The 17,565-nt window shown below is 38.4% G+C and overlaps 1 protein-coding gene across 8 annotated transcripts in view; it reads left to right on the forward strand.

The window, feature by feature from the left end:
* Positions 1 to 16,501: 16,501 nt before the first annotated feature.
* Positions 16,502 to 17,565, forward strand: part of AFF4 (ALF transcription elongation factor 4) — a 93,332-nt gene continuing 92,268 nt past the window's right edge. For 2 of the 8 annotated variants that reach the window (XM_070571059.1, XM_070571062.1), the window contains exon 1: positions 16,502 to 17,134. The gene's annotated coding sequence lies outside the window, so the exon portion shown is untranslated. The remainder of the gene's footprint in view (positions 17,135 to 17,565) is intronic. The other 6 variants (XM_070571064.1, XM_070571066.1, XM_070571067.1 and 3 more) reach the window with 5 other exon arrangements.

Genomic DNA, 17,565 nt, shown 5'->3' on the forward strand with positions numbered 1-17,565 from the left:
AAGAGTTTTGATCATTATTCTGATTGAACTGAGGTTACTTTTGGAGGAATATCACAGAAATGAAGTTGTGTGCTCAGTCCATCATACAGGATTCTTAATGTCGATATGTTTACTTATTATTGGAGATGTTGACCTTGATCACTTGGTTAAGGTGGTTTCTGCCAGGTTTCTCCATTGTAAAGTTATTGCTTTTCCCTTTTAGTTAATAGATATCTTGGGGGAGATACTTTGAGACTATGCAAGTTGTTTCTCCTCACACTCACCCCTGAGTTTTGGTGGATCTTGCCTCCGACCATTATTACTGTGATGTTTTGCTAATGGTGATTTCTATTTCCTTCTTTCCTTCTATACTAATTGGAATTATACTATAAGGAAGAACTGTCCTTCTTCCCATTTTATTTAATCAGTTATTTATACTGTGGACTCAACAGATGTTTATTTTGTTCTGTGGGTTAAAATCCAACAATATCATTATTTATTTTGTTGCACAGATTTTTCTACTTTTGGCTATTAGGAGAGCTCCTTCAATTTGGCTTCTTTGTCTTTCAACAAATTCTCTTTTTTTTTTTTTTTTTTTTTTTTTAGTATTTCCTTACTTTCTGGGACCACAAGATGTTCCAGGTTCATCTTGTGGTCTCCCTTCCCCATCTTTGGAATCAATCACTTTTCCAAAGGGCTTGCTCTGATTTTTAATTGGAGAATGGTGTTTACAATTCAAGATCTGGGTGCTGTCTTAGTATGTTTTTTACACATTTTGAACGACAGTGTTCTAAGGTAGTTAGATCCTAAGGTGTGGAGCCTTGCCATTAGCTGAAAGAAATAAGGTGTCACCTTGTATGTTTCTCATCTTAGCTTTCCTTGTTTTGCTGTTGCAGGACTCTTCCTCAAGAGCAATGCTTTCATTGACAACAGATGAAAGAAGCAAAGTCTTTAATTAAAAATTGTCATTACTTCCTCTCCTCCCTTTCCCCACTCTACAATATATCTAAATTCAGACATAGGCCAAATATCCGTTTTCTGACATCAGACTTCCTTGACTGGGGTCGCGGGGAGGGGATATCTACCAGACCTTGGATTATGGTGCCTGAGTTGAAAGAAGTTGGCCAAAGCAATATTTCAAATTGTATTTTTGTATACTGCCCTGCAGATTTTTACACCCTATGAAGATTGTGCCATGAAAAGATTTAGATTTACATTTAGATTTAGATTTAGATGTGTGTGTGTGTGTGTGTGTGTTTAGTAAAGAGGAAGAAAGGCATTTTGAAAGAGAAAGAGACAGGAAAGCCTGTATGATACCTGGGCTGCAGATGTTCTCAGGAGAATTTTAGGAGAGGGTTCCGATAGAAGTTGGGGACTGGAAATTGCCAATGTTCTTGAAAACATTTTTGTGTACCCCCAAGGGTACTTGTGCATACCATTCAAGGTAATCAGTAATATCAACCACAAACATTAGAACTCCTATTTGAAAGGTACTATACAACGATGTGTAAATAACACCTCAAGAATGGGTGCCTTGGAGTTCACTGTCTAGTTGGAAAGACCAGACATACACAAAAACATGTAGAACAATGAAAAGACGACTTTCAGTTAAACATGCAAATTGAACCCATCTGTTTATTACCATTCCTCTTGAAAGCCAACTAAAATGGCAGAAAAGAAACAAACAAAAAGCATAAACCCATAAGGCAAAGAGAAAAGAAGAGGAGATGAAACAGATAAGAAATGACAACTCTTTTGGAAGCTGAAAAATTAATGGACTACTGGATGCCGACTTAACCAAACAAAGCCAAAGTATACGCCTGCAGTGAGGGAAAGTCAACTGGTAGCAAGTCAATTCATGCCCCAGAACTCTGGAAAGGCTCCAACCTTGATGGGGCCATACACTCGTCAGCCAGACTGCAGGGAGGGTGTGAAGACAGAAAGACTGTTGGAAAGTTTATGTAAGAAGCTGAGCTCCTGTGCACTCCTCTCCTGTTCATCCTGTCTTAGTGGGTTCATTTTTAAAATTTTTATCCCGTTACTGTGACATTTTGTGAGTGAGCAGTAGTGAAAACCTGTGTTCAACCTGTCATGATTAAGGAGTATTACGTTAATTTTAAATTGAACAAGGCAATACAAGTTGCCATATGCTGTCACCGGAGGTACAGACAATAAATAGCTATTAGACCACATTGATAAATCCCCAGTACTAGATCTTACTCTCTCAGAAATTCTAAACAAAATCAATAATTAAAAACCATAGAACAACCAGGTAACTTTTTTTAATATAGACATTGTGTATACATTTGATAAAACGATTCCCTTCCTTAAGCAGTCCTGAGGGGACTCTTAAAAGATGATTTCTGTACTAGGCAAATGCACAATAAAGTCTAGGATCACAAAACATGAAAGCCAATACAACCACATATTTGTGCAAGGAAAATCTTCCCTAACTAGTTAGCCATCTTGAAGGGAACCAATGGGTATGTGGGCAAAGGAGAAAACACTCATTCATGCAAAGCTTAACCGCTATGACTAAGTACTTTTCTCTGTCTTCCAAGGATTCACAGGCTACTGATAATTATAGATATGTCTTTTTTTTTTTTTTAAACATAACACTGATTTTTTTTTTTTTTAAAGATTTTATTTTTTCCTTTTTCTCCCCAAAGCCCCCCGGTACATAGTTGTGTATTCTTCGTTGTGGGTTCCTCTAGTTGTGGCATGTGGGACGCTGCCTCAGCGTGGTCTGACGAGCAGTGCCATGTCCGCGCCCAGGATTCGAACCGACGAAACACTGGGCCGCCTGCAGCGGAGCGCGCGAACTTAACCACTCGGCCACAGGGCCAGCCCCTATAGATATGTCTTAAGTGCCGTAAGCAAGTCACTAGAGAGCTTTGAGTCTTAAATAATTGCTGGAAGAGTTTGGTAAAGCCTTTCAAGGAGGGTATATTGTCTGAGAAAGAGTTGAGCATGGCTGGAAGCCTGTTTGTATTGAAGAATGGCAGAGCTGAAGCTGCAAAGGCAGGAAGAGGATTGCTATGTTATTAAGGGTATTACATATCAGGTTAAAGAATTTGTATTTTATCTGAAGGATGACAGGAGAGGCTCACATTCCGGAAACATTTAAAATCTTTTAAGAGTGTCCAGACTGGAAGTAGAGAAACCAATGAAGTGACTTGAACTATCAGAAGAAGCCAAGCCCCGTGACTCCAGTAAGAATTAAATTGTTTGTGACCCAAATTCTACAATCTCAGTTTGTCTGAAATGGTATAACTTTCCTCCTAGGTCTGCTAATATTGATGTAATCCTAGGAAGAAATCAAAATAATATTACCAGATTCTTCAGAAAATATCAAAAAAAAGAGAAAGTAACAGTAGGACTAGGAAGACACAAAAATTAGTAGAGAAATAAAGAAATTAATAAAATCCATGATGTTAATGGTGTTTGTAAATATATATGTGTATGCGTGTGATTAATACTCAGTTATAAAAAATACATAGCTATTTAATTGATCAGCTTGTAGTCAACATTTAAATGCTCAAGAAAAATTATTTTTTCACCTTTTATTAGATTTATTGGCTTAACTTTAGCATTAAGAAAAAAGAAGGAGAGATTTTATTGCAACTGTCCAGAAGAGAAGTGAGGGTCACTCCTGGGGACGTTGGTCATCAGAGCCTTGATACAGCGTCTCGTCCCCATCACTCTCTGCAAGGACAGAGGGAACACACCCACTTGTGGTAGAGACTACGTTGTATGATTTTTGTGCTCTTGTTTACAATTTATGCAAACCTAACACATTTATGCTAACCTAAGACATTAACAATGAGAGTGGAAAGGAGGTGACAGATATGAGAGATATTGAGAGGACAGAACTAACAGAACTTAGCTAACAGTTGACTATGGTGGTGAGAGAGGTGTACCTAGGAAGATTTCAAGATCTGTTGTTTGGATGATTGGATAAATATTGAACTAAAATTATTCGGTTTAGTACAATTATAACAATAATAGCAGTTACTACCTTGACATATTTAAACTGACCCTAGCAATAGGAGAAATGTCAAACTGTTTTTATTAACACAATGGAATACTATAGCTTTTGAAAAATTTCAGATATCACTTGGGTATCTGAAAATGTGTCTACAAAGTTTGATAGTGACTGAATTGCTAACAGTTCTCATATTTGGGTGGTAAGATTATAGATCACATTTTTTCTTTTCTTATTTTCCAATTTTCTTTTCAAATTTTATTGAGGTGCAGTTGACATACAATAATCCGCACATTTTTAAAGTATATAATTTGATAAGTTTTGACAAATGTTTATATTCATGAAATCATCACCACAAACAAGATAATTAAACCATTTCCAAAGCTTCCTGTGCCCCTTTGTAATCCTTCCCACCCATCTTCCATGCTTACCCTACCTCCCACCAATCCCAGACAACTACAAATAGTTTCCATGCTTACCCTACCTCCCACCAATCCCAGACAACTAGAAATAGTTTCTTTTTTGCATTTTTTGAACTTTATAGAAATAGAATTATATAGTATGTACTTTTTTTGGTCTACCTTATTTCTCTCAGCATAATTATTTTGAGAGTCATGCTTGTTCTTATGTCTATCAACAGTTCACTTCTTTTTATTGATGAGTAGTATTCTACTGTATGGATACACCAAATCTGTTTATCCACTCATATATTGACAGACATTTAGATTGTTCCTAGTTTTTTGCTAATACAAATAAAGCTGCTAGGAACATTCATGTCCAAGTCTTTGTATGGATATAAGCTTTCATTTCTCTTGGGAAAGTCCTAGGGGGAATGACTAAATATACCATGAACCCGACAGCAACTAATAAAACAACAAAATCAAGAGCTATAGCTAATAACCCAAAAAGAAAATAAATGGAATCCAAACAAAAGAAAGTAAAAGAGGAAAAAAATAACAAAAATCAAATTGGACAAATAGACAACAAATATCAAGATGATAGATTTAAACCTAATCATATCAATAATCTCATTAAATATAAATGGTCTAACCACTCCAATTAAAAGGTAGGGATTATCAGATTGGATAAAAGGGCAAGAAATGTTGCCAACCAGAAATGCACTTTAAATATAAACATACAAATAGATATGCTAACACTAATAAAAAGAAAACTAGAGAGGCTATATTAATATCAGACAAAGTAGATTTCAGAAGAAAGAATATTACCAGGGCTAAACAAGGTCATTTCATATGATAATGTGGTCAATTCATCAGGAGGACATAAAATCCTAAAATATAGATCTTGAAAATGTGAAATAAAACTGATAGAAATAAAATGGGGTATAGACAAATCCACAATTATAGTCAGAGATTTCAATACTCGTTCTCAATAACTGGTAGAAGAAGTAGACAGAAAATCTGTAAGGCTATAGAAGACTTAAACACAATCAACAACTTGAATCGACACAATAATTTGGCATAAATAACATTTGTAGAACACTTCACCCAGCAGTAGCAGAATACACAAATATTTTCAAAGTGCACCCAAAACATTTACTGAGGCATATTTACCAAGGTAGCCCATATTCCAGCTCATTAAACGTCTCAATAAATGTAAAAGGATTCAAGTCACACAAGATATACACAAGATATATACAAGATATGTATCTGACCACGTGGAATTCAATTAGAAATCAATGGCAGAAGCATCTCTGGAAAATCCTCCAATATACGGAAACTGAATAATACACTTCTATATAGCCTTGCGTTAAAGAAGAACTCAAACGGAAAATTAGAAAGTATTTTTAACTAACCAAAGATGAAAGTAAACATATCAGTATTTGTGGGATGCCTCTAAAGCAGTACTTAGGGAAGTTTTATAGTACTAAATATTAGAAAAAAAGAAGGGTTTCAGATCAATGACTTCACCTTGCACCTTAAGAAACTAGAAAAAGAAGAGCAAATAAATCCCAAAATAAGCAGAAGAAAGGAAATAATGAAGATCAGAGCAGAGATGAATGAAATAGAAAACAGACAAACAGAGAAAGTCAACGAATCCAAAAGGTGGTTCTGTGAGAAGATTAATAAAATTGATAAGCCTGTTCAGGATAAAAAGAGAGAAGATACAATTACCAACATCAGGAATGAGAGAGAGGACATCACTACAGATTCTACAGATATTAAAAAGACACTAGGGAATAGTATGACAGTTTTACTTATTTGATAAATAGATGAAATGGAAAATTTCCTTGAAAACCAAACTAACAAGTTTTACTCAAGAATAAACAAATGACCCAAATACCCATATATTTGTAAGGAAACCGAATTTTTAGTTAAAAACCTTCCCACAAAGAGATCTCCATTTTAAAAAAATGTGTTTTTGTACTTTTTATAAACATTTAAATTTACAAACTAAAAGAGAGTAAAATTCAAACAGGGAATAATTTAAAGGAGAAAAAAATTGGTTTCCATTTATTGGGGGATTTTCCAGCGATGTTTCTATTATTGATTTTTAATTTAATTCCACTGTGGTCATATATAACTTGCATATATCTTATATGACTTGAATCCTTTTACATTTATTGAGACTTGTTTAATGATCTGGAAAATAGGCTACCTTGGTAAATATACCTTAGTAAATGGTCTGGGTGCACTTTGAAAAGAATGTTTATTCTGCCACTGCTGGGTGGAGTGCTCTATAAATGTTAATGTACACAGGTTATGCATATGGATAGGGACTGGAAATGAAATTGAACCAATATAAAAAATTAGACTTTAGTGTTCATTAGTGGAATTTTTCCCCTGTATAAATTGCCTAAAATCTTTACAAAGCTAGGACATAAAATTACAATTTGGAGTGGCATAACCAGCCTCCAAGATGGTTCCCAGTGATCCTCATTTCCTGTTATGTGTGCCCTTGTATAGTCCCTTCCCACACTGAATCAGGGCAGATCTATGTGACCAGTAGAATAGTACAAAAGTAACAGTGTGTGACTTCAAAGGCTAGGTCATAAAAGGCATTACAGCTTCTGCTTTAACTCTTGAAACACTCACTCTGGGGTAAACCACCCTCCATGGCATGAGGATACTCAAGCAGCCTCGTAGAGAGACCCCTCTGGAGAGGAGCTGAGTCCTCTGGCCAACAACCAGTAGCAACCTGCCGGTCATGTCAGGGAGCTACCTGGGGAGCAGATCCACCATCCTAAGATTTCAAACGACTACAACCTCTCAAGAGACCCAAGCCAGAACCACCTAGCAAAGCCATACCTGAATTCCTGACCCACAGAAATTGTGAGAGATAATAAACGGTTATTGTCGTTTTAAGCCACTAAGTTTTGACCAATTTGTTATGTAATAATAATAATGATAATAATAATAATCATCTAATGATCACATGTTTTAAAGTAAACATTTATTAAAAGACCACATTTAATTTCTGTTCAAAGTTCATCTCCAACCTAGCTAAAATAGTACCTGTACTCATTTTGTCACTTTGCCCTGCTTTTTCCTCTTTGCATTGATACTTGAAAGTTTTAATTATATAAGTGTGTGTGTTTGTGTCTGTGTGTCTTTGTTCTACACTAAAATGGAAGCCCCATGAGGAGGAGGACTATTTTGTTCACTACTGTCTCTCTAAGGCCCAGAATGCTTATAATGCTACCTGGTATACAATAGGCACTTAACAGATAATTGTTGAAAGAATGAATACATGAATGGTAACAACTAAAATCATTAATATTCACATTTGCCTTAATAGTATACTTGGATTTTATTCAGGAAGGCCTATACAGACTACAAGCCATGTATGAATTTGTACTAACTAATTTTCTTAATGTTTACATTAAAATCATTACAACAAAAACTTTTTTTAAGAAATGAAAAACAATGTTTATAGTGTGTTTTTTGTTGATTCACTTTTCTTAAAGGGGCATGGTGGCAGGCAGCCTCTAAAATGGCCCCCAGTGACTCGACTCCTGGTATTCATGTCCTTTATTGCAGAAATAAATATGACTTCTGAGGCTAGATCATAAAAGACTGAAAATTTTAAATGGAATATCTCATTACAGCTGAATTTCTTCACAAAAATCAAAAAAGGAGGCTGCAACCAAAGTAAGTTCCTGAGTGACTCATTTTTTATCCAAGCAAGGAAAGCCATTTACTGCTGGCAAGTTCACTAAATTATGTTTCATTGTAGCAGCCAAAGAAATATATCCAGAGAAAATAAACTTGTTTAAGATTACTAGCCTTTTCGTGAGAGCAGTTGCTCAGAGTTGAAGACATTGAGAGCAACATCAATAGTCAATTAGGAAACAAGGTAAGTGATATCGACTGGTTTCCCTTGACTCTTTTATTAACATACCATACAATTCATCCATTTAAAGTGTACAATTTAGAGTTGTGCAACCATCACCAAAATCAATTTTAGAACATTTTTATCACCCCCCAAACGCTGTACCAATTACCAGTCATTACTCATTTCCCCTCCAACCACGCAGCCATAGGTAACCACTAATCTCTTTCTGTCTCTATAGATTTGCCTATTGTTGACATTTCATATAAACAGAATCATATAATATATTGTCCTTTGGGATGACTTCTTTCACTCAGCATAATGTTTTCAAGGTTTATCTATAGTGTAGCATGTATATCAGTATTTCATTTCTTTTTATTGCCAAATAATATTCTATTTTATGGGCATACCATATTGTTTATCCATTCATCAGCTGGACATTGGGTTGTTTTCCATCTTTTTGCTTTTATGAATAATATTGCTATGAACATTTGTGTACAAGTTTTTGTGTGGACAAATGTTTTGAATTCTCTTGGGTATATACCTAGGAATCAAATTTCTGGGTCATATGGTAATTTCATGTTTAACTTTTTGAGGAACTGACAGACCGTTTTCCAAAGCAGCTGTACCATTTTACAATCTCACCAGCAATCTATAAGTATTCCAGTTTCTCCACATCTTGCCAACACTTGTAATTATCTGTCATTTTGATTACAGGCATCCTCATGCATATAAAGCAGCGTCTTTGTGGCTTTGATTTGCATTTCCCTCATGGCTAATGATGTTGAACATCTTCTAATGTGCTTATTGGCCATTTCTATATTTTCTTTAGAGAAATGTCTATTCATATTCTCTGCCTGCTTTTTAAGAACTGGGTGTTTGTCTTTTCACTTTCTTGATGGTGTCCTTTGAAGCACAGAAGTTTTTAATTTTGATGAAGTCTAGTTTATTTTTTCTTTTGTTTCTTGTACTTTTGGTGTCATATCTAATAAATCATTGCCTAATTCAGGTCTTGAAAATTTATGCCTAGGTTTTCTTTTAAGAGTTTTATAGTTTTAGTTCTTACAATTAGGTCTTTGATTCATTTTGAGCTAAGTTTTGTATACAGTATGAAGTAGGGGTCCAACTTCATTCTTTTGCATGGATATTTAGTTGTCCCAGGACCATTTGTTGAAAAGACTATTGCTTACCCATTGAATTGTCTTGGAACCTTTGTTGAAAATCAACTGACTATAAATATGAGGATTTAATTCTAGACTCTCAGTTCTGTTCTATTAATCTATGTGTCCTTGACAATTGATGAGTGCATGGATGTTACCGTTACTGTTCAGTTGTTTATTCAAGGAATCAATGTTAAGTTTGAAGTGACTAAAGAATTAACCTCTAACAGTAGTCTGTATGGGACAACTACATATGAGAACATTTTCAAAGAAGTTAGGAAGACACTAATTCAGTACAACCTAAAGTTGAGTTGGATATGATGTGTTACAATTGATGGTGGTACCAACATGTGTGGAGCAGAAAAAGCTTAGGTGGACAGCTTTAGAAAGCTTTTGACAATGTAAGGTGTTTAAAGCCTTGCAGCAAATATTTGAATTTATCATGTGTTATTGAATCAACAGTGTCAACAGTGAACTTCATTTGCTCTTTGGATTTAACCCTCATGAGTTCCAGGAATTGTTTTCAGAAACAAACCTGAGTATCCTAACTTGCTCCACCACACAGCAGTTTGATGGCTTAGTAGTGGTAAAGTATTACTGTGATTGTTTGAGCTCCAGACTAAGATACAAATTTTTTTAAATTGTGGTAAAATATATATAACAAAAATTTTAGCATCTTAACTATTTTTAAGTGTACAGTTCAGTGGTATTAAGCCCATTCACATTGTTGTGCACCCATCACCACCATCACCACTATCTCCAAAATTCATGTTATCTTGCAAAACTAAAATCTATACCCATTTAACAATAACACCCCATTCCCTCCTCCCCCTGTCCCTAGCAACCACCATTCTAATTTCTGTCTCTATGGATTTGCCTACTCTTGGTACCTCATATAAGAGGAATCATACAGCATGTCTTTTTTGTCGCTGACTTATTTCACTTAGCATAATATTCTCAAGGTTCATCCATGTTGTAGCATGTGTCAAAATTTTCTCTCCAAGTTTGAATAGTATTCCATTGTATGAATATATCACATTTTGCTTATCCATTGATCCATCAATGGACACTTACGTCACTTTCACCTTTTGGCTATTGTGAATAATGTTGTGAGATGGAAGTTTTCATGAATGAGTACTCCCCTCAATCAGTAGTGAGAACTAAATGGTTTAGAAGTTAGCTTTTGCTGAAGACTCCATAATGCTTCTTAATGAGTTCAATCTAAAATTACAAGGCAAACTGTTTATATGTGAAACTTTTACTGCAGTAAAGTCATTTCAACAACAACTTTTTTTGAGTCACAAGTAATCAAGTTGCTTTATATACTTCCTATGCTGTCAAAAGTTATAATAAGGAGTAAAATGTCTACTACCACACAAATTTGCAGCATATATCTTTGCTGAGCTCAAACTATACTGCCTACAGTGTTTTTTGGACTTCACTTCAGATGTAAAGGAAAATTTCATTTTCAAAATCCACTTAACTGTACAATTAGGGATCCCTCATTCAATCTTCAATTGGAGGTGATTAATCTTTAATGTAATGATATATTCTAAGGTGTATGTCAAGATAAGAATCTAATACAATTCTATAAATTTCTTCCAAGCAATGACTATTCTTTTTTTTTTTTAAAGATTTTATTTTTTTCTTTTTCTTCCCAAAGCCCCCTGGCATAGTTGTCTACTTTTGGTTGTGGGTCCTTCTAGTTGTGGCATGTGGGACGCTGCTTCAGCATGGCTTGATGAGTGGTGCCATGTCCCCACCCAGGATCCTAACCAGTGAAACCCTGGGCCACTGAAGTGGAGTGAGGAAAATTAACCACTCGGCCACGGGGCCAGCCCCACAGTGAATATTCTTAATTAATATCACATGCCAGTGGATTGATATTAGTATTTGGCAGCACCTATCTATATGAAAAGATGTTTCAAAAACGAAATACATAAAATTTCATTACAGATTAGCCTTAACAGAAGAATATTTGAAGTCACTTTTGATGATAGGAAACACTAACTTTGAATCCCAATTAAGTAAAATGTTATCCCCATTCTCCACCAAAAAAGAAAAATTATTCTCATTGGTAGAATTACAAAACTTACTCAATTACTATATTTTTAATTTCATCAAAAAATTTACATAAAAAATCTAAATCTGTTATTATATAAGTACATAAAATCCTTGATTTTGCCACTTGGCCTGCAAAGCCTAAGTATTTACTACCTGGCCTTTACAGAAAAGTTTGCCAATCCCAGAGAGGAAGGAAAGAGCTCAGAAAGAAAAGAGCTAAAGCCCAAGTCTTAGGACACCTCTATTCAGAAGTCAGGAAAAGATAAGGGATATCCTGCAAATGAGACCGAAAAGCAGCAGCCAAGGAGGTAGGAGGGAAACTCACAGAGTGTGACGTCTCACAAACCAAGAGAAGAAAGTGCTTCAAATGAGAGAGAATTGTTAAGTGTGTTAAATGCCACTAAGGTGAAGACAAAGATTCAATTTCTGGATTTGGCAGTGTGGAAATTGTTGGTGATCTTGGTGAGTGGTTTCAGTGGCATGGTGGTAGTAGACAAGACAGAGAGGAAAAAGGTAAAGATTAAATAACACATCTACAGTGTTCAGCATTGTGCCTGGCACATAGTATGTACAGTAATTGTCACTGAAGCAGAGACTGTTGGTGCCCTGTCCTTATCCCTTCACCTCTACCATTTCAGGAATGTCAGTCTGACTTTCAACTGTGCAGATGTTTCTGATTTTATTTGCCTGTAAACTTTCTCTGATTGCTGGAGCCTGCTCTGTTCACATATACAGGCTGGAGCTTCTGGGGAATTAACATCCCCCAGAGCAGTTCTCAACAGTCATCAAAAGCAGTAGTTGTATAAATACTCCAGCTCCCTTGCCCCTCAGATGGGGTAACTCTGAGGCATGTGTTCTCCAGTTTTCCCCAGAGATCCTCAGCTGGTTTAAGAATAGAAAAACCTGACACTTAGGCAATTTGAAACTACCGCCCCCAGAAATTTGATTTGTAATTGTGACATCCCAAGTAACCGAGAAGGTTTGGATTGATCATGGCCCCAGATGTTAATGGGCTCCAGTCTAGGCTAAAGAATGACTATCAAGTGGGACACTGAGAATTGAAACCAGCTACATCCACAGAGATTACTGTCAATATTAACAAAATTTACTATTTCATTGTCATCTTCAACACAACTACTATTCCAGGGACATTTTGACCAGGAAGAGAAAAATTGCAAGTATCTTTATTGTTCATTTCAGGAACTTTCAAAACCCCATTTAAATAGACATCAAACTGCTCAACTCTTCAATAGATGACTTTAAATGACTGCTTATACTGTGTGGTATGCAGAATACGGCCCCCCAAAAGTGTTCATCTACTAAACCCTGGAACCTTTGAATATACTGTTACATGGCAAAGGGGAATAAAGGTGGCAAACAGAATTAAGGTTGCTAGTTCACCTGACCTTAAAATAGGGAGATTACCCTGGATTATCTGAGTTGGCCCACAGTCGTCACAAGGGTGCTCATAAGTAGAATAGGGAGGTAGAATAGGTCAGAGTGATATGATTTAAGAAGGACTCAACCAGTCATTGCTGACTTTGAGGTTGGAGGAAGGGGGCAGGAGCCAAGGAATGTAGGCAGCATCCAGAAGCTGGAAAAGGCAAGGAAATGTACTCTCCCCAGAGCCTCAAGAAAGGAGCAGTCTTGCCCACACCATGATCCTAACCCAGGGAAACCTGTGTCAGGCTTCTAACCTACAAAATTATAAGGTGATAAATTTGTGTTGTTTTAAGCCTGCAAGCTTGTGGTAATGTTGCAGCGGCAATAAAAACTAATACACTCTCCAGACTCTTTAAAACCCTTGCCTTGCTGTGTCCACTAATCCTAACCTATTATACTATGATTCTTACTCAGTCCTATTCAAGCCCCCTGAACTGAAAAGCCCACTTAAACCAGACCCTAAAACCTTATAAATATTCCTAAGTTCCCCTTGGAAATGCTACTGAGACTGTCAAGATACGTGTCTCTTTTATCAGTAATAAACTCAGCTTTGCCTTATCAACACATTATTTTGACAGTATTTTTTGGGAGCCAACATTTGATAATTGCTTTATCCATGTGCCTAGAATAGTACTTGCTATATAGTAGGTGTTTAATAAACATTTGATAGATAATGAATAAATTATCTGTTTCTAAAATAATATGGAATAATGTTTAAGGTAGACACACCTGTGACTTGGTATTTCCTATATCTAGATGTGACTTTCAGAAAAATCATTTTAAAGCCTGAATGAAAATTTGTACATAGATGTTTATATCAGCTTTATTCACAATAATTGAAAACTGGAAAACAACCCAAATGTCCTTCAACTGGTGAATGGCTAAACAAGCTCAAGCTGTGTTATATCTATATAATAGAATACTACTTAGCAATAAAAAGGAATAAGTTACTGATACATGAAACAACAATGGATGAATCTCAAAGGCATTATGTTTAGTGAAAGAAGCCAGACTTAAAAGGCTACACACTGTATGATTCCATTTATGTGATATTCTGGAAAAGACAAAAGTATAGGGACAGAAAGTACATCAGTGGTTGCCAGGAACTGGGGTTGTGAAGAGGGATTCACTACAAAGTGGAATGAGGAAATGTTTGCGGGTAATGGAAATGTTCTATATCTTGATTGTAGTGGTCATTACACAACTTTATGCATTTGTCAGAACTCACAGCACTGTACATTTAGAAGGATGAATTTCACTGTATGCAAATCATACCTCCAAAATCTGACTTAAAAAAAACCCCCAGAACTCTACTAAGAATTGCTACTGTTACAACATACATTGAATACTTTGTTAAAATCTTCCATGTTAATAAAACAATTATATTTTCTTTGAGATTTTTTTCTCTTATAGTTTATGGTTGGTATTTTCTGGTATTTCTCCATTCTGTGCAGTTGACTTACCTTGTTCTGGAACATAAAATTAGAGACAGAAAATTCACTTTGCTAAAACAGATGCAACTGATTAAAATGATAGAGTATTAAAATGTTACAAACTGAGAAATAATTGTAGGAATTTTTTCTTTCTCTCATTGCTGCAAGGGAAGGAAATTCTTATTTGCAGAATAATCCCAAGGAAAAGTCTACATTTTCCATGTTCACATCTCCCCTTTTAGGTTTTTAAGTAAGGTCTCATTTTATATTGAAAAATTATCATGATTCTTTATGGAACAAAAAACATTATCATTTGGCTGGCCAAATAACATTTACTCCAACATAAGTAAAGGAACTTTCTTGTAAAGTTTATTCAATGTCTTTAATTTGCATTTTGATACTTCTTGAATTATTGTATAACATGATAAATAATCTTCCTTGTTGCTACTTTCCATCCCCACTCCCTCCTAGTACAATATTGTAAACCTTCCTAGGCAGAATTTGAAAGCAAGCACAACTTCTATGGAGGACAATTTGGCAATATCTATCAAAATTAAAAATACCTTTGCTCTGGGGCCGGCCCTATGGCAGAGTGGTTAAGTTTGCGTTCTCCACTTAGGCAGCCCAGGGCTTTGCAGGTTTGGATCCTGGGAGCGGACCTAGTATAACTCATCAAGCCATGCTGAGGCAGCATCCCACATAGTGGAACCAGAAGGACCTACAACTAGAATATACAACTGTGTACTGGGGGGCTTTGGGGAGAAGAAGAAGGAAAATAAAAGACTGGCAACAGATAGCTCAGGTGCCAACCTTTAAGAAAAACACAAAACACCTTTGCTCTAAAGATTCTAATCTAAGGATTTACTGGTAAAATTGCCTACTGTATGGGGTTGTTAGTTGCAGCTTAGTTATGTAATAGTGATGGTTTGGCAACAAGCTAAATGTCTACCTGTAGGGGATTGGTTAAATAAGTTATGATATTTGCATACGATGGAATATTATATTGCCTCCAGGAAGAAAGAGGCATTTCTTTATGTAGTGATATGGAAGAATATCCAGGATACTTTGAGAAAAGTAAGGAACTTAACAGTGTATATAGGTCATCTTTTGTGTAAAAAGAAGTGTACTATATTTCAATGTATAACATACCTTGGGAAAGATACATTAGAAGATGCTAAGTGATTGCCTCTAGGACTGGATTGGTTGAAGTGCAGGGATGGGAGCGGCAATTATTTTTCACTCTAGTTTGTCATAAGTCATTTCGAGTTTTGATTAATACATTTCCTAATTTATATAGACATGCAGATAAAATCTCTATATAGATAAAGAGAATGAGGCTTAAAAGAAATAATAGGAGATCAGTTAGGAATTTTAAAAAGGAAAAATATAATTCTACTGTTGCTAGTGAATTACCAACTTTTAGGGCTGATAAAAACATTTTCATCTGCACATTCCTTATAATAGTTTATCTTCTCAAAACTCCTGAATTTTATTAAAAACCTTTAAAATGCTTGCTTGAAAACTAGTAGAAAGCAAAAAGATCAAAAAAAAAAAAAACCCAAACCAGCTTCAAGAGGCTCCTTCATAGAAAGAAAATACGTAAGAGGCAGGAGACTATAAAGTGTTTTTCAAATGATGAATTACATAGGTAGTTTCTCTGGACAGTTACCGTCCTGGGTTCTACGAGACCCTTTGAAAATCCGGTCTAGGCTATAACTATTATTTTACTCTCGATTAAATTATAGCTTGCCCTGACTGGCAGGATGTTAAGAGGTGAAGGAAAATGTTCAAAATGATATCCTGAAGAAAAATATTAATGGCAGAAAATGTTTAGATGATGAAGGGCTGGCTTGGCTTCACGGGAGAAGTTCGAGCGAGGCGCTCAGCAGCCTCCCGCAGAAATGCTCGGCAGACTCCCTTTCGACCTGTTGAGGGCCGCTGGCCTCGGGGCTTCAATGTCAGCACCGAGAAGCAGGTCTAGGGGGCTGCGGCTCCGGACAGACCCCCCAGGCGGGGCAGCCGGCCCGATCCCCTCCACCTGAGCCGCAGAACCGGTCGATCCGGCTCAGCCCGGCCCCGCCCTCCCGAACCTGGCCAGCGGCTACGCGCAGGAGGGTGTGCGCGCGGGGCTGTGCAGGCCGGGTCCTGCTCGGCCCGCCCTGTCCGACGCGGCGGCCGGGCCGCGGCGCTCCGGCCTAGGCCGCTCGGGGCCGACGCTCGACCCGCCAGGGGACGCCGGACCCCGCAGACGCGCAAGTCCTCACCCCCGGCGCCGCCTCCCGGCCCCGCAGGCCCGCCGCCCCGCAGCCCCGCAGCCCCCAGCTTTTCTGGCGGGAGGGGCGCCGCGTCGCCACGTGACGCCTCGCCCCCGCCCAGCCCTGGTCACATGGGTGGCGCGGCCGCTGCGTCAGTCCCAGTCCTGGCTGCGGGAGTCGAGCCGCCGCCGCCGCCGCCGCCGCCGCCGCCGCCGCCAGCGGACGGGGCGGGGATCCCGGTGCCAGGTCCTCGTCAGCCCGCCCCTGCCTGCCCCCTCGGCCGTCCCGGGCTGGGCCCACCGTCATGGAGCCGGGCGGGACCTCGGCCGGTGTCGCGTGAGGTGCGTCGCCGCCGCCTGCGCCTTCCGAGCCTCGAACCCCCGCCGCCGCCCGGAGCCCCTCGCCCTTGGCAGCCTGTCGCCGCCCCCCGGCGGGCTCGAGTGCGCGTCCGGTGAAGGTGCAGGCCCGGCGCCGCCGCTGTCGCAGCCGGGAGATGGTTCGGGCCTAGCGGAGCCGGGACTGGAGGTGAGGAGGGCCGACGGACGGACGGACGGACGGACGGAGGCCGGGCCGGGCCGCGGCGGGGGGGCGGGGCGGGGAGAACGGGGGCCGCCGGGGGCTCGGGAGACCCTCCCGGCCGGGCTGCGCGAGCCGCTTCGGGCCTCAGCTTCGCGTTCTACTCCCCCCCATAAATAAATAAACAAATCAATAAAAAAGGCTAACCCAGTCCTAACAAAAATTCCCAGAAATCCATCTTTTCACCGTTTCTCCTTTCCCTTGTTGTTCCTTAATCTGTTCCGTCTCTCAGAAATTCCATCGACTGATGTGTTACTTTTTAATACCTTCTTCAATTTCAAGTTATTTCTAGTTAAAGACAAAATAGGCCTAGATTCTGGCTATCATTACCCAACTAGTTCTCGCTTCTCGCGATCCTGCGCACGTTTCCCCCCCACCCC

This window comes from Equus przewalskii, chromosome 13, assembly GCF_037783145.1.
Source record: "Equus przewalskii isolate Varuska chromosome 13, EquPr2, whole genome shotgun sequence".
NCBI classification, from domain to species: Eukaryota; Metazoa; Chordata; class Mammalia; order Perissodactyla; family Equidae; genus Equus; species Equus przewalskii.